The following is a 25,256-nucleotide window of genomic DNA, read 5'->3' on the forward strand; positions in this document are numbered from 1 at the left end:
CGGCCAGTGTAGGAGATCGCTCCCCACACCATGATGCCGGGTGTTGGCCCTGTGTGCCTCGGTCGTATGCAGTCCTGATTGTGGCGCTCACCTGCACGGCGCCAAACACGCATACGACCATCATTGGCACCAAGGCAGAAGCGACTCTCATCGCTGAAGACGACACGTCTCCATCCGTCCCTCCATTCACGCCTGTCGCGACACCACTGGAGGCGGGCTGCACGATGTTGGGGCGTGAGCGGAAGACGGCCTAACGGTGTGCGGGACCGTAGCCCAGCTTCATGGAGACGGTTGCGAATGGTCCTCGCCGATACCCCAGGAGCAACAGTGTCCCTAATTTGCTGGGAAGTGGCGGTGCGGTCCCCTACGGCACTGCGTAGGATCCTACGGTCTTGGCGTGCATCCGTGCGTCGCTGCAGTCCGGTCCCAGGTCGACGGGCACGTGCACCTTCCGCCGACCACTGGCGACAACGTCGATGTACTGTGGAGACCTCACGCCCCACGTGTTGAGCAATTCGGCGGTACGTCCACCCGGCCTCCCGCATGCCCACTATACGCCCTCGCTCAAAGTCCGTCAACTGCACATACGGTTCACGTCCACGCTGTCGCGGCATGCTACCAGTGTTAAAGACTGCGATGGAGCTCCGTATGCCACGGCAAACTGGCTGACACTGACGGCGGCGGTGCACAAATGCTGCGCAGCTAGCGCCATTCGACGGCCAACACCGCGGTTCCTGGTGTGTCCGCTGTGCTGTGCGTGTGATCATTGCTTGTACAGCCCTCTCGCAGTGTCCGGAGCAAGTATGGTGGGTCTGACACACCGGTGTCAATGTGTTCTTTTTTCCATTTCCAGGAGTGTACATCCGTATATCAGCATTCAATATGGTGGCGCGTCGATGCATGTATCCTTGCTAGTGGTGGGCATTTTGAACGTTTCATTTAGGAAAGTGTTCCATAGTGTGCGACAAGTTCCCTTCTTGTGTTTTTCTACCTATTAATGTGTTGAAGAGTTGTAGAAACTGAGCTCCGAGTATGGAAATAAAGCGTTTCCGGACCCCCGTCTATATAATAAATTTTCTTCCTCAACGAACAAGGCACATTTCCTGAAACTTTGGTGACGTCTTTTTGTTACACCCCATATAAAGTGAAATATATACATGTACATTTATTCTACTGAGCCGTGCAGACTCGCATCGATCAATCGATCAAATTGGCGGGCCGAATTGGATGGAGCACTTGCAGGGCGTGAGGCCGATTTACCTCCGCTGTCTCGGGCTGGTGATAAACGGCTTTTTCATAGCACAGACCTTTTCCAGTGAATACGGTGTTTGTGATTGGCTGTGACGGCAAAGGAACTCTGGAAATTTGCCAATGCCTAGCGTGTGGAGATTTTGAGTGCCACTTCGCTACCGATATTTTTGGTAAGACTCTTTCTAGGTCTCTGCGCCTTGTTTTGTTAAAGTCGTGGTGCTGCGACTAGTTTCTTCTTCCCGGAAGGTCTGCTGAGTTTGTTGTTTAAGGGTGTCGCTCCGAAAGAGCTAAAGTTTATCTTAATGAAAGCAACCCTATTTCATTACAAACTTTAGTCGCAACTGTTTGGCGAATGTGTGCAGTTCCGCGATCTGTGTTACAGAGCTGGTGCAGGTATATTAATCAATACTGCCCGTTTAAATTGGTCATATTTCTAATGGCTTACCGTGGACCATGTTGAGGGCTGAACTGTGTACTGTTCTTCCTTTTAAATACAGTGAAGTCTAACTCAATCAGAGTGCCTTTCACACTGTAATCATTTTAGTTAAGCATTTTCAAGACATTTTAGTGGGGTTAGTCTAATTCGATCTGTATGTGTTTTCATTGTAATCATTTCTGTTAAGCATTTGTAAAACAGTTTAGTGGGGTATGTTTACTTTAATCATTGTGCCTTTTCATTGTAACAAATTTAACTAAGTATTTGTAAAACGTTTTGGTAAGGTTGTTAGCTAACCGCCCTGAGATTTTCTATGGTAAATTCTGCCAAAATAAGAATGTACTGTTCCACTGTAGTTGTTACGAGCGGCCTGGTAAACAAACTTTGACATCTGAGATTCGGTTACTAAGCTACTTGAAACAAAGGAGTTTACGTAAGTAAGAGCTGCCCGAATCGTTACTTATGGCTAGTGTCTTACTGCCAAATATGTTAGAAGTCAGCGGGTTTGAATGTTCTTCCATTTCAAAATAGTGTGTAATGAATGTCCTGCTCCATAGTTAGTACAAGTAACTGTTTGCCAATTAATTCTGGGGGCACGCAAGCCATTTGGATTTCTCATTCCTGTAATCAGAGTGCCACCCAGTTGTTAAGTGCTTTGTTGTTTATCACCATATTCCTTGATTGGGTTGATGTTTGTTTATCTATTTATGTTTGGCTCTTAAATGGTAATAAAGGGTGCGACAGCGTTCATATTAGGATATTAAAAACACACCGTGAGGCAGTAACTGTAATTTATTTATTACCTTTTATGTCAATTAATGGTTAAAAGTATGCCATTTACTAATGTGTAAGTCATTGTCCATTGCGTGGATTCCTTTTTGAATATGACTGCTGTCAAATGATGCCCCCTCAGCATAACATATTCATCTAGGCGGCGTTGGAAGCTTTCCGTAACTCGGCGTAACGTATTCCATGGACATGATGCGATCCCTCAACTCAGGAATGGTGGCACAATGTTTTCGCAACAAAAGGAAAAAGTCTGCACATGAAAGGTCAGGTGAGCGAGACGGCCAGGAAATGTCACCAAAACGTGAAATTACTCTACTGGGAAATGTCTGTCGCAAGAAATCCATGGAAATTATGGCTGTATGAGAGGTCGCTCCGTCTTGTTGAAACCATAATTGTTCCACATCCACATCGACCATACCTAATTGGGGAAGAACGAAGTCTTGCAACATCTTTAGGTGGCCGAACCGCGCAATAACCCTGAAAGAGTCGTTCAGTGTGGGCGGCGGAGGAGTGAAGTGGACGGCGGTAGTCGTCGTGGGGTTGTGGACCACAGCGGCTGCATCGTCTCAAAATTACACAGTTTATTTTATCAAAAAGAGGTAATACGCCATTCACTAGAAAAAAATGTTGAAGCCATCCACACAACATACACTGTCCGAAAAGACAACAGCACGCCGTTTTAGAGGTTTCCAATTCACTCGATGTTTATTGTTGCAACAGTGCATATGGAGTACATGAAATGATTACATGTACAGATCAGTAATGCAAGCAGTTCTGAAGTACCAGGAGCCCATGCTGAAACACCCATATTGGTATGTGGTGTTCCCTCCACTGACGGCAATGAAGGGGCTGAGCCTTTCATTCAGTCGATCATAAAAATGATGAATAATGTCCTGGAATATGTTATGCCAAGCCTGCTCAAGTTGTTTTGTAAAAGTTGTTGGTTGACGAGTGGCACGAGGACTCGGTCCCATCACATCCCAAATGAGCTCGATTGGAGACATGTCTGGAGATCGTGCTGGACACGGAAGTTGCTGCACGTCTTCCAGAGCACGTTCAGTTTCATGGACAGTGTGTGGGCGAGCATTATCCTGTTGAAACAACACATCACTTTACATCACCTTCCTGTTACAAGAACGGCAAAAGAACGGGTCTGACAACGTTCTGCGCCTACCGTGCGCTGGTTAGCGTCCCCTCCAAAAACACACAAAGGTGGACGAGAGTTGTACCTTATCGCACCTTAATGACTTGGGTAGGGTCAGTATATCTTGGACGAATAGACTCTACATCTACATCTACATCCATACTCCGCAAGCCACCTGACGGTGTGTGGCGGCGGGTACCTTCAGTACCTCTATCGGTTCTCCCTTCTATTCCAGTCTCGTATTGTTCGTGGAAAGAAGGATTGTCGGTATGCTTCTGTGCGGGCTCTAATCTCTCTGATTTTATCCTCATGGTCTCTTCGCGAGATATACGTAGTAGGGAGTAATATACTGCTTGACTCTTCGGTGAAGCTATGTTCTCGAAACTTCAACAAAAGCCCGTACCAAGCTACTGAGCGTCTCTCCTGCAGAGTCTTCCACTGGAGTTTATCTATCATCTCCGTAACGCTTTCGCGATTACTGAATGATGCTGGAACGAAGCGCGCTGCTCTCCGTTGGATCTTCTCTATCTCTTCTATCAACCCTGTCTGGTACGGATCCCACACTGCTGTGCAGTATTCAAGCAGTGGGCGAACAAGCGTACTGTAACCTACTTCCTTTGTTTTCGAATTGCATCTCCTTAGGGTTCTTCCAATGAATCTCAGACTGGCATCTGCTTTACCAACGATCGACTTTATATGATCATTCCATTTTAAATCACTCCTAATGCGTACTCCCAGATAATTTATGGAATTAACGGCTTCCAGTTGCTGACCTATTTTGTAGCTAAATGATAAGGGATCTATCTATGTATTCGCAGCACATTACACTTGTCTACATTGAGATTCAATTGCCATTCCCTGCACCATGCGTCAATTCGCTGCAGATCCTCCTGCATTTCAGTACAATTTTCCATTGTTACAACCTCTCGATACACCACAGCATCATCTGCAAAAAGCCTCAGTGAACTTCCGATGTCATCCACCATGTCATTTATGTATATTGTGAATAGCAGAATAGCAACGGTCCTATGACACTCCCCTGCGGGGGGGGGGGGGGGGGGGGGGGGGGGGGGGGATGTCCGCCGCTCGTGGTCTCGCGGTAGCGTTCTCGCTTCCCGAGCACGGGGTCCCGGGTTCGATTCCCGGCGGGGTCAGGGATTTTCACCTGCCTCGAGATGACTGGGTGTTTGTGTTGTCCTCATCATTTCATCATCATCCTGGAAAGTGGCGAAATTGGACTGAGCAAAGATTGGATAATTGTACGGGCGCTGATAACCACGCAGTTGAGCGCCCCACAAACCAAACATCATCATCATCATCATCACTCCCCTGCGGCAACCTGAAATCACTCTTACTTCGGAAGACTTCTCTCCATTGAGAATAACATGCTGCGTCCTGTTATCTAGGAACTCCTCAATCCAATCACACAATTGGTCTGATAGTCCATATGCTCTTACTTTGTTCATTAAACGACTGTGGGGAACTGTATCGATCGCCTTGCGGAAGTCAAGAAACACGGCATCTACCTGTGACCCCGTGTCTATGGCCCTCTGAGTCTCGTGGACGAATAGCGCGAGCTGGGTTTCACATGACCGTCTTTTTCGAAACCCATGCTGATTCCTACAGAGTAGATTTCTAGTCTCCAGAAAAGTCATTAGACTCGGACACAATACGTGTTCCAAAATTCTAGCCGGCCGGTGTGGCCGTGCGGTTCTAAGAGCGTCAGTTTGGAACCGCGTGACCGCTACGGTCGCAGGTTCGAATCCTGCCTCGGGCATGGATGTGTGTGATGTCCTTAGGTTAGTTAGGTTTAATTAGTTCTAAGTTCTAGGGGACTGATGACCTAAGATGTTAAGTCCCATAGTGCTCAGAGCCATTTGAACCAAAATTCTACAACTGATCGACGTTAGAGATATAGGTCTATACTTCTGCACATCTGTTCGACGTCCCTTCTTGAAAACGGGGATGACCTGTGCCCTTTTCCAATCTTTTGGAACGCTACGCTCTTCTAGAGACCTACGGTACACCGCTGCAAGAAGGGGGGCAAGCTCCCTCGCGTACTCTGTGTAAAATTGAACTGGTATCCCATCAGGTCCAGCGGCCTTTCCTCTTTTGAGCCAACGCTCACCAGGTCTACATCGTACGTGCAAACGACCCTCACTTGCGTGCAGCATCGCTGAAGACCATAGCACGGCAATCCATTTTCCGAGTGATCCTCTGACGGCACCAGTCGAGCCGTGCACGCCAATGCTGTGGCGTGAGTGGAAGACGGGGTGGAGGGGTGCGTGCCGGTAGTCCCACTGCTAATAAGTGGTTCGCAACAGATCGCGTTGACACGTCTGGGCTCACAGGCCCTCTTATCTGTGCTGTGGCGGATGTACGATCTGCCACGGCTGACCTTACAATACGACGATCCTGGCGAGAGTCTGTGCTGCGTGGACGTCCAGAACCTCGTCTATGGGTGTGAGAATGTTCACATGACCACTGATGCCAGCATCATTGTACAACCGATGCAGCACGTCCAACTTGTGTGGCTGTTCTCCGAATGGACCATCCCGCCACTCGGAAAGCTACAATTTGACCTGTTTCAGATTCGCTCATTTGGCTTTAGGAAGCACGAGTACGTCTTCGCTGCATGGTTGCCTGCTTGCTTAGCATGTTTCCACCACACTGAGCCTTCTGGTTGTGAGCATTCCCGATCATAGTGTAGACAAACATGGCGCTCTCGTAGCTATGCCACTACGCTATCTGTTGGCGGACGACGTTGAAACCAATAACAATACATCAACTACCCCCCCCCCCCCCCCAGGTGACATGCATTGCCATCAGATCAAAATCTATGTCTTCTTTCCGGGTGTACTAATTTCGTTTTCGGCAGTGCATAAAGTAGTAATAACTACTGAAATATTCCTATGGTGAATAGAGCTTCTTAAAAGTGTATGCGGCTGGCTTCGTTCTCTGTTAACAATTTCAACTGAATAACAGCCATCGTGTGCATCATGATCCAGCTTGAATAAAATAAGAACCGGATAATGTTAAGAGGAGATTGTAAATTATAGGGCATACCAGTCCTAGAACTATTCTAATGTCCAGCCAAAGTCATAAATATATCTCTGTTTCAGACAATTTACAACAACAGTTGTCGTTCCCAGAAGTACTACTATCGATGATTTTTCTGTAAACGTACAGACATTCCAACGCCTTAGCCTAAATATGTGCAGTTGAACTGTAGAACTAATAAATAAAAAAATAATAAAATGTATTGCGAAATTAATACCGGAAGTATGTACACGACACACATGGCGTGTAGCATAACCTGCAGTCACAAAGATAATCGCTCTCAAATAATCGTTCCAGCTGCCGTTCTTTTTTCTTTTTTATCGCTATTAGTCGATATAAACGTTTCAAAGCAAAACTTAGCAGTTAATTTTCCGTAGCAGAAGTTCACAGTACGGCTGAACAAATGATTGTAATTATTTGGTAATAAACGCTCGTGTTTGGGACCTGCTGAAGGGAGCGACTGATTGCAGACGACTTATCGCTGCAGACATTACCAGCGACATATCGCCTGTGTGTGGGTCCCTTATGCTACCCAAGTCACATGTTGCAGCCATTCATATCAACTCTATTCATATTAGCTGTCGGTTGTTCGAAGTCTGTAACTGCTGTAAGTTTGCCACTTGCAGATATACATGCAGTGTTCATCACTTTCTTCCAGTAAAGCAAGTACACCCCGTGTATGCAGTCTCGTTCAACCACTGACGTAAAGCCCTCGTAACTATGATTCTGTAACCTGTACTCAAGTAATTCCACATTTCTTCACATAATAATAAAGCTAGATGAAGATGAACAGCAGAACCAAGTCATAAAACTGAACTACAATAAATACTATCCCGTAAATAGTGGTTAGAGATAAAGTACAGCTGATCAGAAAGCTTTTATCTCGGACCTTCTGACGGTAACTACTAGGCTACAACTACAAGTTTCGTTTCCCCACGAATTTACATTGATTATCTTCGACACTGTGTCATTAAATTATTAATTGCTGTCTTTTACAGTATTACCTATCGTTTTGTTACTAACTCAGTAAGTGGCGAGAAGTACAAAGACGCAATTTTTTTTTTCCACCATATATTCACGTCATTCGCCACACTTGCGCTTTGCGTCCACATACAAGTAGAGGACGACACCAGGCGATAAGTGGAACGTCGCTTTCAAAGGTCGCTAACAAGGGGATCGTACCTACTTCCGCTTATCGATTTGATTTATATTGATAGGGTGTGTAGGGCATGACTAGGACTTCAAGATATTTGAACAGGAAGATGGAACTCTCAACCGTTGTTGAGAAAATCGACTCTGAACATTTTAGGGCGTGCTAATATACTTTGTGGTGTCTCAAATATTTATAGAGCCCCTCCCTTCTCCTGAGCGGGTTTCCCCTCCTACTCCCCGTCCCTCTCTTTTGCTCCCCTTCAGTGTCTCTGCACTCCCTCCTACCCTGTCTTCCCTCTTCCTCTCCTTCCCCACCTGTTTCTTGCCTCTTGGTGCACCCACTGACGCCCCCTATACTTTTAATCCCACCCCCTCTCCTGCTGCACCTTGCTCTCCCCTCCTTTTCCATCCTCTCAGGCCTCTCTCTCGGCAGGTCCCACCTGGCAGTTTCATTCTTCGCCGTGTGTGCTCAAAGTGGGTTTAAAGTGTGTTGTTCTGGAGTGTTTTTAATACTGTGGCCAACTTTTAACATGTGTGTGTGACTTCAGTGCCTTTTTTGTGTTCTACGAATCGCCAACTGTGTTTTTTAATTTTATGTTGACTTTTTTTAATTGTCCCCTCATGAATGTCTCAATGTCAGTGCATTTTTTCCTACATTATTTCCCCTTACTCTGTTTTGCCTCCGTTTTTTATCGCCTTATATGTAACATTTTATTCTTGTATTAGTTGTTATATCACTCAGCTGAAGAGCATCGGACTGTGCCGCTGACAGCCTTCCACTGCCCATGTGAGGCAGGGGAATGAAATCACAATAAAGAAAAACGTTACCCAGGCAATTGTGGTAGGCTGCACTACTCCTCCTTCCGCCTCCTGGATTTCTACCTTACCATCTATGGCCGCCCCATTGCCCTCACTCCCACCCTCAAGTACCATGGCATCACCCTCGACCGTCACCTTTCCTCGACCCCCCATCTCCTCACAGCCGAAGCCAAGGCCTGGAACAGTCTCCGGCTCCTCAAACTCGTCTCTGGTCGAACATGGGGACTAGACCCTTCCACTATCCTACGTATCTATAAGGCCCTCATCCGCCCCATCCTATGTTATGCTCACCCCACTTGGATCTCCACCCCCCACCTACTACAAAGCCCTCCAAATCGTTGAGCGCCATGCACTTTGTCGCACTTATCACATCCGTCTCCCGTCCTCCATGCGGATCCTTTATCATCTGATTCCCTTCCCCCATCTCCTCCTGTTCCTTGAACAAATACAGATCCTATATGTCTCCTGCAAACTGGATCGCCCCATCCTTTGTTTTCCCCCACCCTCTCCCACCCTAGCCCGCTGCCGCACCTGTACCACAGTGTCCTGCCTGGTCTCCATCTCCACACACTCCATACCCAAGGTGACTTTCACCAACTCCCCTCCCAGATGATGTCCTTGTGCCTTCCATATATCCCTCCTACCAGATCAAATCCCTCCTTTCCTCCCCCCCTCCTCAGGGCTCCCTCTCTCCCCCCTCTCCCCCTTTTCTTCTTCCTTCTTTTCCCCTGCCAACCGCATTCTTTCTCCTTTTCACCCACCCCCAGGCTTCTGGCTCCTTTCCTTCTCCCCTCCACCACCCCCTCCTCCCCCTTCCTGGTTTCCCCCTACCATCTCTGCCCCATCCCTTTTCTCTCCCCCCTCCTACCCTTCACCTGGTGGTAGATCCCCTTTGGTGCAGTGATTTTTAACATTTTCATGGAGGTGTCAGTGTTTCTCCAGTGCCGTGTGCAGTGCTATGTTCCACCAGCACCAACAGTGTCGCCAGCGTCATTCATTTGTGTTCCCACTGCGGTGTTTCTTTGTTTTCGTGTCGACTCACAGTGCTCATTCTCTGCATGTGTGTGTGTGGCTCTCGTCTACGTTGTTTTTAAATCTACCATTTATAATCATCTATTTTTGTTCTTGTTCATTCACCAACTTATACCATTCTATGTTATGTGTTCTTTTCTCATTTGACTATGTTTTTCTGTAACTCTCTAGGCTGAAGAGCAGCATTTTGTGCTGCTGCCAGCACGCCCCATTTTGGGGAGTGAAATAACAATAAAGAAAAAAAAAATACGGAGTCAGCAGCTACACCTGTAAGCCTGTAGCTTCATAACCCCCAAGGATTCTGATCTAATCCTACCACTGGTGCCTATATTTTTTTGTTCTAATTATAACAGATTATTTATTGCTGTACAAATTATTACCATCTTTTGATTCATTTATTTGTTTCATAATCTTGATACTAACAAAGAGCAAAAAACTAAATTTGTTGCAAGTATGATGTGTAAGCAGTGGAGCGCTGCACTTATCAGGATGATGATGATTGTAGAAACAGGGACAACGATAATTATTGCAACATAAGGCACATGTAATGAATGTCTAACTTTTGCATTTGTGTCGTTTATTCATTGTGTGTGTTGAAGAACAAACTTGGTTTATATTTACAAACGTTCTCGATCATCAGAATTTCGCAGCGTACCAAGCGTTTGGAAACATATCACCGAACGTTGGTGCAGCCCACACATGGTGTACTACTGACTGCATTTTCATGCAATCTTCTCTAGAAGCTATCTCTCTGTTCTGTTCGATGACGTACGCGCGATGTTATAGTCGTTTTATAAGGTTCTTCACGTGCCTTTAAAAATAAATCTTGCAAGGCAACACCAGCGGAGTACATTTTGAAGGAATTACGTTAATACTGCAGGTTTGCAGACCCTCACGTACTTGAAAAGTGTCCAGGCTCGTTTTCCCTCCACATGAATCGAGAAGCCAAAGAAATTGCTCTTCTTCCACGTATGGCTTCAAGATGTCGATTAGAACATTCTTGTATAATCACAGCCTTTGAAGATGTTATCGGAAAGTGTGTTTTTGTGCGTACTCTTCAACTGATTTTTTCACTCTTGATCCAGACTAGCCAGTGATCTCTTGCCAGCAAACGAAGACCATTGGTAGTAATTATCCGGATAAGGTGACACTATGTTTATGCTATCTACGGAAGTTTCGCCTTGTCAAAATTCCGTGGAGATTAAAAAAAGAAAAAAGAAATTTTCGACAGTGATATTTGATTCAGAGACTCCCTGCTTATAAAATTATGTGCTTACTTGCTTTTTTTTATTAGAAAAACTTTATTTACAACATAAGAAAATTATACTATATAAATACGGGTACACTTCATGTGACCTATTGTACAGTGCAAAATGGTCTTTTTTTAATCAAAGATTCACAGACACAGAAACTGAGTTTTCTGCGGGTGGGCCCTTGGTTCAGGATGCCAAAACCTCACTTGCATGTCTTCCAAATATCCAAAAACTTGGTTCGAGTAAGAAGATAGAGAACAAAGAAACCAGTAATTAGTGACACATTGGGATTACAGATCTTTAAATTCACTAATTATTTACTGCAAGAAGTTCTATGCATACCGATCAATTTCTGATCCACTTGCAGCTTTCAAGGCAATATACTAAGCCTGCCTTATATGATAAAAATGGCAAGAACTTCTACTATAAAACAGTGGGGGTACCATTAAACATCTAAAAGCCTGCAGTTTAGTAGCTATGATATGGTCCCTCAAAATGAAAGTGGACTCCTTCCGCAAACACTGATGTTTACGATCAGTTCAAACCAATACAAAATATGAGAACCAGAAAAATAAATACACTGACTTATTAAAGTTCACTTGCTCGGCTGCGGATTCCTTGAATACCTGTCACCCTGCAAACTGTATAAGAACGCCCAAAATTTTCAGACTCCGTTTTCACGGAAACAGTTGACCGTTACCTCTTCCTGTTTAAATGTGTTGATGTCGTAGGTATGCCCTATACACTCTGTCCACATGAATCAAATCGTGAAAAGAAGTTCGTACGGTTCCCTTGTTAGCAAGTAACATCCGCTTTAGTAAATGACATAGTTGGAGATGGAAGTAACCAATTCTGCCATTAAGTTGTCGGTGACAGGTGAAAATCTTGTTGCTGATTAGATAAAAGAACTTGCCACACCTGAAATTGTGGGAACCTATGCGAGCACAAAGCGCACTCAAACGCCACGGCGTGTTTCCCTGCAGAGTAACAAAACAAAACAAAAATCTCGTAACAGTATTTCGTCCTGTGAATATTTGTGGTAGGCAAAGGGTGGCAAAGGAAGGAAACTGCGCAAGACCGTAATCACACGTGCCGTAAATTGCTTGATTCAATGTTCTGTGCCCGTGCTACCCAATCGGTGAGTTACGTAAGAAAGATTTCAAAAGTCGTAGACCATATTCTGCTCGTATGAGCAGAAAACAATGTTGCTTTACCAAAGATAGCTTAATTTACAAACACAGAAAATAAATTTTCCTTTAGCAATTATTTTACCGTGTCATCCTAATTAATCACAGAGAAGACATAAGTTTAGGTTTCTGGAATTTTGTTTACTTATGAAGAATGTTTAACTTCACTTATTTAGGACACATGATGTACTGTTAGAACAGCTGTTACGGCAGGGAGAAAGATGCTGCCTTCTACGGAGAAGACGTCCTTGCTTTACATAGATGAAGCTTCTACTTCCAAAAGCAATTTATTAGGAAAGGATAATACATTCACCTTTATTAGTATAACATACGAATCTGGCCAAAGAAGGCAACTAAGGTGAGCTATTTGCTTGAGCTAGAAGGGCAGGTTCGTAGGCGTAATAATTATAATAATAGTAATAATAATAATAATAATCTGTTGCATATATTGTTTTCTAAACGGTACTTTTCCTTCAACTACATTTATTTGAACGCTGAACAATGCTACATTGTTTTCTGAACGCTATATGTATCCTCCAACTACATTTATTTTAACACTGAGTATTACAGTTATTGGTCAGACACACCACAAATATTTACGAAGAGTTATAATCCATTAAAAATAAATTACCTATCACAAGAAACGTACATGTGTGGTGTTAAACATACACACCACAGTCAGCAAGAGCGGCCAGTAGTAATACTCGTATTTCAGGTACACTACGTAACAGCATATCTTTCACAAAACATACATAATCTTCAGAGGTGATGCTCAAAGCGGCCTCCCTGCATCCCCAAACATTTAATGACACGCTGGTTCATGTTTTATCTTAACTCTTCAGAGGAAAGCTTCCTCTATAGTATATAACCACTCTTTCCGCTGAGTAAGTTGTTAATATTGGTTACAGTATCTATAAAAGTCAGAAAGACAAAAGGTGATTATAGTGATGAAATGAATGTCAAAATCGGCGAAGCCTGTGTTGCAGGCTTATATTTAATGCGTGACCGTGGAAAGATGATTAATCAGTTTTGTGCGTCGAATTGACTTTGCAATAAAGTGACGCTTATAAATCGGCATCGTATTTCTTCCTCACGTTCGTTTTCTGGAATGTGCTGTGACCACTTAAGGCTGCGACAATGGTGGCCAATCCACTGCATCATCGTAAAAAGACGACCAAGAACAAATATTTGCTGAAAAACATCTAAAATTATTAGATGAGGACAGGAAGTAAATTAAATAATATAAATATGTAAAATAAAAAATCGTATTATTTCAGTTCAGCTTATCTAAATTAACACTGTAAGGCACAACCTTCTCCTCAAGCTGTGCACTAAGAGGTTACGACGGAAGAGAGTACAAGATATTAATGAGACACACTAGCAGTTGTCCTAAAAACAAACTCGGAGAGAAAATACATCACAGAATATATCTGTGATGTCGAGAAACTGTGATGATGGTAACAAATTCAAGTTCTCCTACATTCATCGGCTGAACAGAATAACAGTGGTAATTGCCAGGTGATGTAAAGACGTAAAGAACACAAAAGTGGTAAGCGAGATAGTTGGTAGCCATCGACACACTGAATGTCGAGAGTATTTAACGCCTAGCAAAAAAAGAGAGGAGGGGAGAAGGAGGTTGAGTGGTGTAGTCTTTCTTTCACTTTCGGGGGAATGCCTACAACTGAAGCAGAGGGAACCAGTGCTGACAGTGGACCGGAAAGCATGGAATACTATAGGGCGCGGAAGAGAACAGAGCAAACGTTTAACGGTAACATACGCCTTTAGAAGCGAACTAGTAAAAACGGTTTGTACTCTCGTTTCTTTGATTGTATTAATGACAGCAAGTGTTTATGTACAAAACTAGCTATGATTGGTGTATAGATTAGATTAGATTAGATTTTCTTTCATTCCAATTGATCCGTAGTGAGGAGGTCCTCCAGGATGTGGAACATGTCAAAAAAACAACAATACATGACAAATATTTACAACTAAAACAAATAAGCTAATGAACCATTCCACAGGCCCCGAGTGGAATAATCGTTATTTTTTAATGAACACTATATGTAAGAGCCATTTTACCAATACTAATGCACTGAATTTAAAATAAAAAAGTTTTTTATTTATTTATAAGGTAATAAACATGTAATACAACTACTATAATACTTATTTACAATGAACACATTGCTGCACTGAAATGGTGCAGAAGTTAGATTGTACTTACACACACACACACACACACACACACAAATTTTCTATGAACACATTACTGCACTTAAATTGTGCAGAAGTTATATTGTACTTATGACTTAAGAAGACAGAGACGATATCACACAGCCTTAAATTAGAAAACCGAAAAAAAAGGAAACAGTCGCCTAGACTCGGGATCGACCACTGAAACTGAAGCATTCTAACGAAAAACTATGCCCCCAGAATTAACTAGGCTGCGCAGGTACAGAATATGGAGTTATGATACTTTTCATAAGTACAATTTCACTGTTGGCAAATTTGCTTTCATTTCCCACCTGTTTTCGCCGTAAATATGGTCGGTACGAAGTTTTTTTCAGTGATTTTTTGGACTGTCAAAATGCAGGGCAGCGCGCTGTGACGTCCGAATTTGCGGATTTTAGGTCTCTTATCTATGGAAAGAGGTCTTACGTCTATAATGACCTCGTACCGAGCGGAGTAGAGCAGCGGTTAGCACAGTGGACTCGCATTCGGAAGGACGACGGTTCAGACCCGCGTCCGGTCATTCTGATTTAGGTTTTCCGTGATTTCCCTAAATCATTCCAGGCAAATGCTAGGATGGTTCCTTCGAAAGAGCACGGCCAATTTCTTTCCCCATCCCTCCCTAATCCGAGCTTCTACTCCAATGACCTCGATGTCGACGGGACGTTAAACACTTATCTCCTCCTCCTCCTCTTCCTCCCTGTAATGACCTCGTCTTCGACTGTTTGTTAAATCCTAGTCTTTGTAATATAAGATATGGTTTCGCTAATCACTGGCCTACAGAAACAGTACTTACTAACTGTAAACGTTACGTAGAAAGTGTAGTTGCAAGGTATAGGCCACACAACACCGTATCACGTCACCCAGAAAGGATGAAATTAGTTGTAATACAACAAGTTGTGCAAACCGTTATCGTGAATATTTTAAGGGGTGAAATTTGACAATTTCAGGTGAATGAAATTATTTATTACAACTCAAAAAAAACGGGCAAGTGCAAGTATGATTTCGCACTTTGACTGTTCCGTTCAAAATTATGAACAGAGATGATAGTAATTATAGTAATAGCAATAACCTGGTGCGGTTCAATGAGCTGGTGCAGATTTATTAGTTGGATGCCACTTCGGCGACTTGCGTGTCACTGATCTATCCCAGTTCCCCAACCGGTAAAACGAGACCTACAGTTTAACGTAAAATCCGAACCACGTTCTGTTTCTGCCCACTCCTCACATCCCTGAGAGGTGAAGGGGCGGTTTAAAGGAAGAGTGAAAATCCGTGGTCTGACAGATTCGATCAGGCGAGCTGGCCGTTTTGAAACACACACAGTACCGCCATACCATTAGACGCTACACCTACTTACACCCTTTGATGACATGGCCACACGTTTTGACTGTATTGACTTAGAAGCTTCAATTGTTTCACCCTCAAGAGACCTTAGACCTTCGTATTTGACATACATTTCAACTTGATACCTCTACACTTTCCTGACAAAAACGGATTCTTACAGACGGCCGTATCTTTCTACTGAACGGACTTAGTGCCTTACACTTTTTACCTCACCAAGGCACTGTAGACCTTAATATTTAACAAAAATATGAATAGCATATCTCTCCTCGTTCATGAGAAAAAGGGATTTTATCAAAATGGACAGACAGACAAACGGACAACCAGTGGCAATAAAGGATTTAACAATTTAAGGATTTTGTTCCTGTACTTTTGCAGCGAAACCTTGCTTCTTGCAAAATTTTGTCATTATTGGTCAACGGTAAGTTCCCTATTGGTTTTGACGAATGAATTTGCGAATATCAACATAGGTGACACAGATGGCCGTGTCTGTTGATTGCATTGGTCTAGAAGATTAAATGTGTCATACTCTTAAGGGTCCGTAGACCTTAGTACCTGACACAAATTTCAAATTGATCCCTCCACTCGTCCCTGAGAAAAAATGGCCAAGCGAGTTGGACAACAGACAGAAAAAAAAGCAGACGGATAGACAATGGCGTGATTCCGCTTCACGGGCTGAGGTAGGCAGCGTCTCCAGGCATACGTACCTCCTATTTGCTCTAATCAAGCAGCACATGTTATGCCTCTTGCGTTCCGTTTTGAAAGTTTTGACTCTTGAATTCCTTCGTTGTAACATAGTTCACACGCGTTTATTTGCTGTTTTCATTTCCGCGAGGGTTTATGAACCATCTCGCCTGCTCTATTCGTCACTATTCATCACATGTAGTAACAACGGTAATATAGTCTTACCACATGACTCATATTCTGTAACCAATATATGGTACGACAGTTGTCAAGACTACAGAAGGAGAACATACACGTCGATGACCGTACGGACAGTTCATAAACTTGTGAAAAAAAGGGAGGGGGAGGTATGAGAGAGGTTTGAACACGAACCTCCCGCTTTTCAGCCCAACACCGTGACCACACTGCCATGATGCCTTGGTTTCGATGTTCCACATCATGAGCTTGGACCGTTCACTTTTTCTATTTTGCTTCTTTTTTCACTGTTCAGTACATCTTGTTTTCAAGCTTCATCTATGCTCAGTTTTTAGCGGGCCATCCACTAGTCCATTTTACCACTAAATCTGGGGGGGGGGGGCGGAGAGGTGCGGCGGGAAGTTTTCCTTATTAGCTATACAGTCAAAGAGATTACACAACGCTTTCGACTTCATATCGAAGCACCACGCAGGTCATTAACCTTTACTTACAGCTGCGACAAATTTCGTGCTCACGTCCCACCGACTAAACCACCATACGTTTGTATTTACAATCTCAGTGTTCATAAAGAGTCTGTATTTTCACAATACAATGTCCTTCTCACATGCATGTGTGTCTGAAGGAGCAGAAACTATTGCTGACAATTGTAGCCGCGATAAGCGTTACAAGACAGATTCGCTCACTGCGTTGACGTTACCTGTTTACGACATACTAAAATTTGTGCCAGATCGCATACATGTTTGAAGAACATTGCACTGTGAAGACACAGACCTTGTGTAAACACAGACACTGTAAACATCAATGATGTATCGATGTCTCGACGGGCTACAATCAAGATATAATATTTGTCTACATGTGCGGGAATCACAAATTGTGCGAGCATATTAAGGGCTGTGACTACGTGACAAACGACGATTTGGGTCGGTCTTGGAGGTGTGCTCGGATAATTGAAGTGGTTAAGGTGACTGTTCGCGATAAGTGAGAAGGGCGGGATTGGTAAGGTACAAATTTTGATGTGTCGCGAGCAGCTGATGTCCATGCATTGTCGCAGCATTCGAATCTTTTTCGTAACCACCATTCTCAAAAATTATAGCTGTACTGTGGCGAATTCAGTAGAGTGAAAATTCACTTTTAATTCTCACCGTAGCTGGGGATTACCAAAATTTTCGCCTTAAACATTGATCGTTTCTCCAGTGGTGGAAAAGGACAGCGTAAGTGGACGATACGTAACAAGAGCTTAATAATTTTTCCCTAATGTTGGGCCACAGTCATAATATATTTCTTTAAAGTCAGTACCGCCATTAGACTGATTTTTATTTGCAATGTTACATTTACACGATCATTATTTCGGATTTACAGCGCCATTATCAAGTGTTTTAATGTTAGGCCTATACGGTGCCTAATATGGCATACTGTCGTATTTAAAATACACTATTACACACATTGTCTAAGGGTCAATATTTCTGGTAAAAGACTACTGCTTTGTTTTATCACTGAGCATACCATCTTCACTGACCCATAGACAATGTGTCTAATAGTGTATTTTAAATACAACAGTATGCCATCTTAGGCACTGTATAACATTAAAACACTTGATAATGGCGCTGTAGGGACGAAATCATGATTGTGTAAATGTAACACTGCAAATAAAAAACAGTCTAATGGCAGTACTGACCTTAATGAAATAAAAAGAGCTCATTTGAGTCGACTGTACAGAATCAATCTAACTGCTTCCTCTGCTCTTAAATATTCTCAACTGCGAGCAACTGATCCACTCCTTGAAACCCCGCCCTAAGTGCTATTCTTGTAATTATGTCAGTATTGGGCGATTTTCACACGGAGTCTGACGAACGTTACCATTCGCCAGCACCATGAACATGTTTCCGACAAATGTACTGCTCTCTGTGGAATCATTCTCAACTGTGGCCTCGTTCGCACTGACTTGAACATCAAGTGACTCTGCTTTTGTATCTTTTTTTTTCAACCACTTCCATGTCAGATCTAATTAGATCCATCTAATGAGATCCACGTGTCGGACCTGGCGTAAGAAGTTAAGCAAAGTTGTATTACAAGTGCAATGAACACTAGTCCGTGAACAACGGCTACACGAATGTATCAGAAACAAACTCAGTTCCCCGCAAGGATTACGCAAGTGTGATAACCACGGAGCTCGTATCATAGACATTACCATCATATATATATATATATATATATATATATATATATATATATATATATATATATATATATATATATACAGCGTGAGTCACCTAACGTTACCGCTGGATATATTTCGTAAACCACATCAAATACTGACGAACCGATTCCACAGACCGAACGTGAGGAGAGGGGCTAGTGTAGTTGGTTAATACAAACCATAAAAAAAATGCACGGAAGTATTTTTTAACACAAACCTACGTTTTTTTAAATTTAACCCCGTTAGTTTTGTTAACACATCTGAACATATAAACAAATACGTAATCAGTGCCGTTTGTTGCATTGTAAAATTTTAATTACATCCGGAGATATTGTAACCTAAAGTTGACGCTTGAAACCTCCGACGTTCAGTTGCGTGTTGTAACAATCACAGGCCACTGTCGAAAAGCAGCATCTGCAGGGACATGTTTACGGTGACGACCGTGTTTACGAGTGTGGCTGTAGTGCACTGTTGTGGTTTGGTCTAGCTGTCGCAGTGTCCGCATGTAGCTCTTGCTGCTATTGTTATTCTGCATTCGTCTCCGCACGCAGACCAACTGTAGTACACCGTGTTACCAGCCGTCTGTGATAGTGTAGTGTTGTAGGAACTGTGACCATGGTGTATTCGAACTCTGAAAAGGCGGAGATGATACTCATCTATGGCGAGTGTCGACGAAATGCAGCTGAAGCCTGCAGGGTGTATGCAGAACGGTACCCGGACAGAGAGCATCCAACGTGCCGCACATTGCAAAACATCTACCGCCAACTGTATGCAACAGGTATGGTCGTAGCAAAAAATGGCTCTAAGCACTATGGAACTTAACTTCTGAGGTCATCAGTCCCCTAGAACTTAGAACTACTTAAACCTAACTAACCTGAGGACATCACACACATCCATGCCCGAGGCAGGATTCGAAACTGCGACCTATGGTCGTAGCACGCAAACGGGTCTGTAACAGGCCCGTCACAGGAGAAGCGGGTGCAGTTGGTGTGTTAGCTGCTGTTGCCATGAACCCACACACGAGTACACGGGACATTGCGAGAGCCGGTGGACTGAGTCAAAGTAGTGTCACGCGCATACTGCATCGTCACCGCTTTCACCGGTTTCATGTGTCGCTACATCAGCAATTACATGGTGATGACTTTAATCATCGAGTGCAGTTCTGTCAATCGGCATTAACAGATAATGCGTTGCAGTTCCACCTGTTTACCGATGAAGCGGGTTTCACAAACCACGGGGCAGCGAATCTACGGTACATGCATTACTGGTCCGTGGACAATCCTCGCTGGCTCAGACAGGTAGAGCGACAGCAACCGTGGACTGTAAATGTATGGTGCGGAGTCATTGGCGACCACCTCATTGGTCCTCACTTCATTGCAGGGGCCCAAACAGCTGCAACATACATCGCGTTTCTTTAGAATGATCTGCCAACGTTGCTCGAAAATGTCCCACTGGAAACGCGTCGACGTATGTGGGATCAGCATGATGGTGCACCTGCACATTCCGCAACTCTAGACTACCCTTGACAGGATGTTCGACGGGTATTTCATAGGACGTGGAGGACGCATAAATTGGCCAGCCCGTTCTCCTGATCTTACACCTCTGGACTTCTTTCTGTGGGGTACGTTAAAGGAGAATGTTTACCGTGATATGCGTACAACCCCAGAGCATATGAAACAACGTATTGTGGCAGCCTGCGGCGACATTACACCAGATGTACTGCGGCGTCTACGACATTCATTACGCCAGAGATTGCAATTGTGTGCAGCAAATGATGGCCACCACATTGAACATCTATTAGCCTGACATGTCGGGACACACTCTATTCTATTCCGTAATTGAAAACGGAAACCACCTGTGTACGTGTACCTCACCCCTCATGGTAATGTACATGTGCGTCAGTGAAAAATACCAATAAAAAGGTGTTATCATGTGGACGTAATGTGCTGTTCCAGTCTGTTCTGTACCTAAGGTCCATCACCGTTCCCTTTGGATCCCTATGTAATTCGGTGCTCTCCGATACACACGATCGAACAGCGGAGGGGAGGTTCTCAAGCGTCAACTTTAGACTACAATATCTCCGGATGTAATTAACATTTTACAATGCAACAAACGGCACTGATTACGTATTTGTTTATATGTTCAGATGTGCTAACAAAACTAACGGGGTTCCGGTTAAAAAAACGTAGGTTTGTGTTAAAAAACATACTTCCGTGCATTTTTTTATGGTTTATATTAACCAATTACACTAGCCCCTCTCCTCAAGTTCGGTCTGTGGAATCGATTCGTCAGTATTTGATATGGTTCGCGAAATATATCCAGCGGTAATGTTCGGTGACTCACCCTGTATATAGTTATACCAGATGACTCATATTCTGTAGCCAATATACGGTATGACAGTTGTCAAGACTACAGAAGGATAACAGACACGTCAATGACCGGTCGGACAGTTCATAAACTTATGAAAAAAACACGTTCGTACAGGCCTTGAACGCCCAACACTACCGACCGACCGCTGTGTCATCCTCAGCCCTTAAGCTTTAACGGTTGCGGATACGGAGCAGCAAGTAGCAAGTGGTCAGCACACTGCTCTCCCGGCCGATGTCCGTTTTCGTGACCGGTGCCACTACTTATCAATAATATAGCTCCTCAATTGGCCTCACAAGGGCTGAGTGCACCCCGGTTACCAACAGCACGCACATCCGGTCTGTGCTAGCCAAGCCCGACAGCGCTTAACTACGGTGATCTGACGGGAACTCGTGTTACCACTGCAGAAAGGCCTTTGACTTAACATCGTATATATATATCTGTCAAAACACAGGTTTCAGTTGGTGTTTGTACTCCCCTACCCAAGATGACCTATTTCTTGCTCTTCCTTTTCGATCATGATAAGATTTCAGTTCTGTTGACACTCCGCGGCTTTTCTACCTTTGTGTAGTGATGAAAAATTAGGAAAAGCCTATACAGCAGACTTGCAAAACGTTTAGGCTCAGCTACTTTTTCTGTATGAGTAACTGCCAGTTTTGTGTGTATGCAGGTGAGTAACTTAACATATTTTGCTTATTTTCATACACTGATGACTTAGGTGATAAAATTCTGGGATAACGCCTCACTTAGGTAAAAAATATTCATTGGACAAAAGAAGAAGAATTATGTGCGGGGTTTGCACAAGTGCATCTAGTCAGCATCTCTTCACGCACCTAGGGATATTAACTACAGCCTCACATTACTCTTATTCGCTTATGATATTTATTTTCAATAATTTATCCCAGCTTTAAAGTAACAAAGGTTCAAATGGCTCTGAGCACTATGGGACTCAACTGCTGTGGTCATCAGTCCCCTAGAACTTAGAACTAATTAAACCTAACTAACCTAAGGACATCACACACATCCATGACCGAGGCAGGATTCGAACCTGCGACCGTAGCAGCAGCGCGGCTCCGGACTGGAGCGCCTAAAACCGCACGACCACCGCGGCCGGCTACAGTAACAAAGACATTCACAATACTAGAAGGGCAAATGATTTGCATTACGCTCTAATAACCTGACTTTGCTACTTACGGGGGTGAAATGTGCAGGCGTAAAACACTCTGACAATCTGGCAAAGCAAATCAGATGTCTGAAAGACAGAATTAGTCTGTTGAAATGTAGTTTAAAGAAATTTCTCCTTAAGAACTCGTACTGTACCACAGAGGAATTGTTGAATAGAAATAGTGATTTTTTACCGAAAATAAACCTGTAAATGACTAACATGCAACATATATATATATATATATATATATATATATATATATATATATATATATATATATATATATATATATATATAGCTGCATGTTAGCCATCACTATTTCTATTTAACAATTCCTCTGTGGTACAGTACTAGTTCTTAAGGAGGAATGTCTTTAATCTACTTAGTTACTTGTTCCAGAAATAGTTACTTGTTCCATATATGTATATATATGGAACAAATAACTATTTCTTCTATTTTTCCTTCAGTGATAATTTTCTGATACATGTTGTTCCACAGAACGTATGACGTCTAGTTTTCCTTTCCTCTTGCTTATATATTTCGTGAGAGTTCTTGTGTTGTTCGTTCATAACACACTTCATTCTTCCCTACATCTACTTATTTAATTTTCTCTGTTCCTACTTACATTTACAGTTAAAAGCAGCCTTATTGTTTAAGTTTCCAGGCCACACTTTGAGCATGTCTTGCGTAGATCCTTACCTATTTCTCTTGTCAGTAATCCTAGTACCTGTCTTCAGGATTCCTCTCCGCATAACATCCATTCTTGTATTTCGTGGGTGCAGCTTTTATCTGTAGAAATTAATGAGTTCACCTGCTCTGCGTTTTTCTGTCTAATTTTATATATAGCTGAGTGCTTCCCCTCGTAGGCTTTCGTCCCGCCCACGGGCACAGCCCTCTAGACCTTTGTGAAATTCGCGATCCCGCTACACACCGCCGCCTTTGCACCACTGTCGACAAACAAACAGCAAATCAGCGGACGTTGATCGACTGTCAGTATTACTAAACAATGTGTCCCAAATCTTTAGGCTCAGTGTTATACTAGTCTGCATCATAACAAATGACTCGAAATAAATGTGTGTATCTGTCACAGACAGTCTTTCATAATGGAATAAGATTTGCAGTACTTTTAACTTCAACAGTTTTATTAATACAGCAAGCTGTATAAAAAACAATACCGCACTTGTTGTGTGGGTGGAGTACGTGGACTCACAAAAAAACATTAAAACGTAAAGGTGTAACCAAACTGGGGACATTGTGTACTTGAGAATAAAAAATTTTGAATAGTCTGCTTGTAGACTACAAATAATTGTTGCTTGGACCAATAAATATCGAACTAGGTTTGATGAAGGAGTGTTATCCACAAGATGAATCCTGCTTTAAGTACCATTCCATGGATTTTCCCTTCATCAGTCAGGAAACATTGAAAACTGGATTTTTTGTTGGTCCTAAAATACACAAATTGATGAATCAACATGAATTTGAAAACAGAATTAATTCCAGAGAAAGAAAATGCCTGGACTGCCTATCTAACAGCTTACAGTGGCAACGAAAATTTGATTTTCAGTATTTCGCATAGTTATTCATGAAATTTAAAAATTTTAAAATGCTGTCATAATCTCCTCATTAAGAACTATGATATCACGATAAAGGTTTAACACAGTAAGAAAAGTATTGAAGTCAGAAACTGTGTGTATGATTTTTGGTAGTGTAGCTCAAAGGACTCAAATTACACAGACTGTATTCATCCAGTATTTAAGAATATAATTTAAACTTTTTCGAAAGTTTTGCTCGATCACACCTCCTCCAAAGTAATGGAGAGAGAAAAGCTTATTGCGTGCTACACTTTCGCTGTTTATGGTGTAAAACTTTAGCATCAGTCATGATGTTTTAATGTATTGCTTATCTACTACTAACTATATTAGCAAGTTATTTTGCAGAGTATACTATTGAATGTTTCTGCGAATTTATATAATTATCAAACGTAGTGGTGCCATAAACATTTAGATGTGTAAAAACCGAGCTTCTGTTAAATTCGAACGCACATCATCTAGGCTCAAGCATAGAGTAACCGGACGTTTGACGCTGTTATACTCAAGTGAGTTTAGTTCTAGAAATTATGTTACAGGCGTGTCAATAATGGTCAAGAACTAAGTGCTGCACTTTTCGTATACGTTTATCGTTCACACTTCAGTTTTTAAACTTGCTCCTGTATCAGTACGCGAGACACAATCTTTTACACGTACGCACAAACGCATAGCAAGAACATTACGAATTTTATTGATGAATTGTAGTTGAGGGGTACGAAACCTGCTTTGATCCTGTACCAAAATACTAGATAATACTGGATATTTTTGCATGAAGTGAGAGTATTGGGTAGTCCAGACTTATATGATTACTTTCACTGTTTCTGAGTTGCCGATGCGTTCTATAGGTACAGCAACAAGCATGAAAATTGATGTAATTCGATTTTTATTCTGAACTGATATGAGTTACGACTCCATTACTTGTTATTGTAAATTAATTCCGCTAAATTTTAATCCTTAAAAGTATTCAAAATTAATTAACTTTTCATATTTTATTTTAATATTTTAATAATGCTCCCAATGCTAACTGGCTACATTTCATTTTTTTCGCACACTCTGTTATTATTTTCGCCATTATATTAAAATTTTCTTTATTGGTTTCCATTATTCAAACCTGTATCATTGCGACTGGAGTATGCAATTATGCGGCAGTTCTAGTTTGTGTTGATGAATTAGTATTTGACATTTGCGTGTCAGCTGTGCAGCGGCTGAGATGTGCAACAGGGCAAGGCTATCTTGTCAGATCAGGGATACCTTGACATGAAACCCCAAAATGAGGACACCTTCAACGTCATTGATCAGCACGCTTTCAGGACGGTTCTAGGCAGCATCTCAATAAGAGGATAGAGCGAAGTAAGCGGTAGTGACGTCGGTT

Source organism: Schistocerca cancellata, chromosome 1 (genome assembly GCF_023864275.1).
Source record: "Schistocerca cancellata isolate TAMUIC-IGC-003103 chromosome 1, iqSchCanc2.1, whole genome shotgun sequence".
NCBI lineage: Eukaryota > Metazoa > Arthropoda > Insecta > Orthoptera > Acrididae > Schistocerca > Schistocerca cancellata.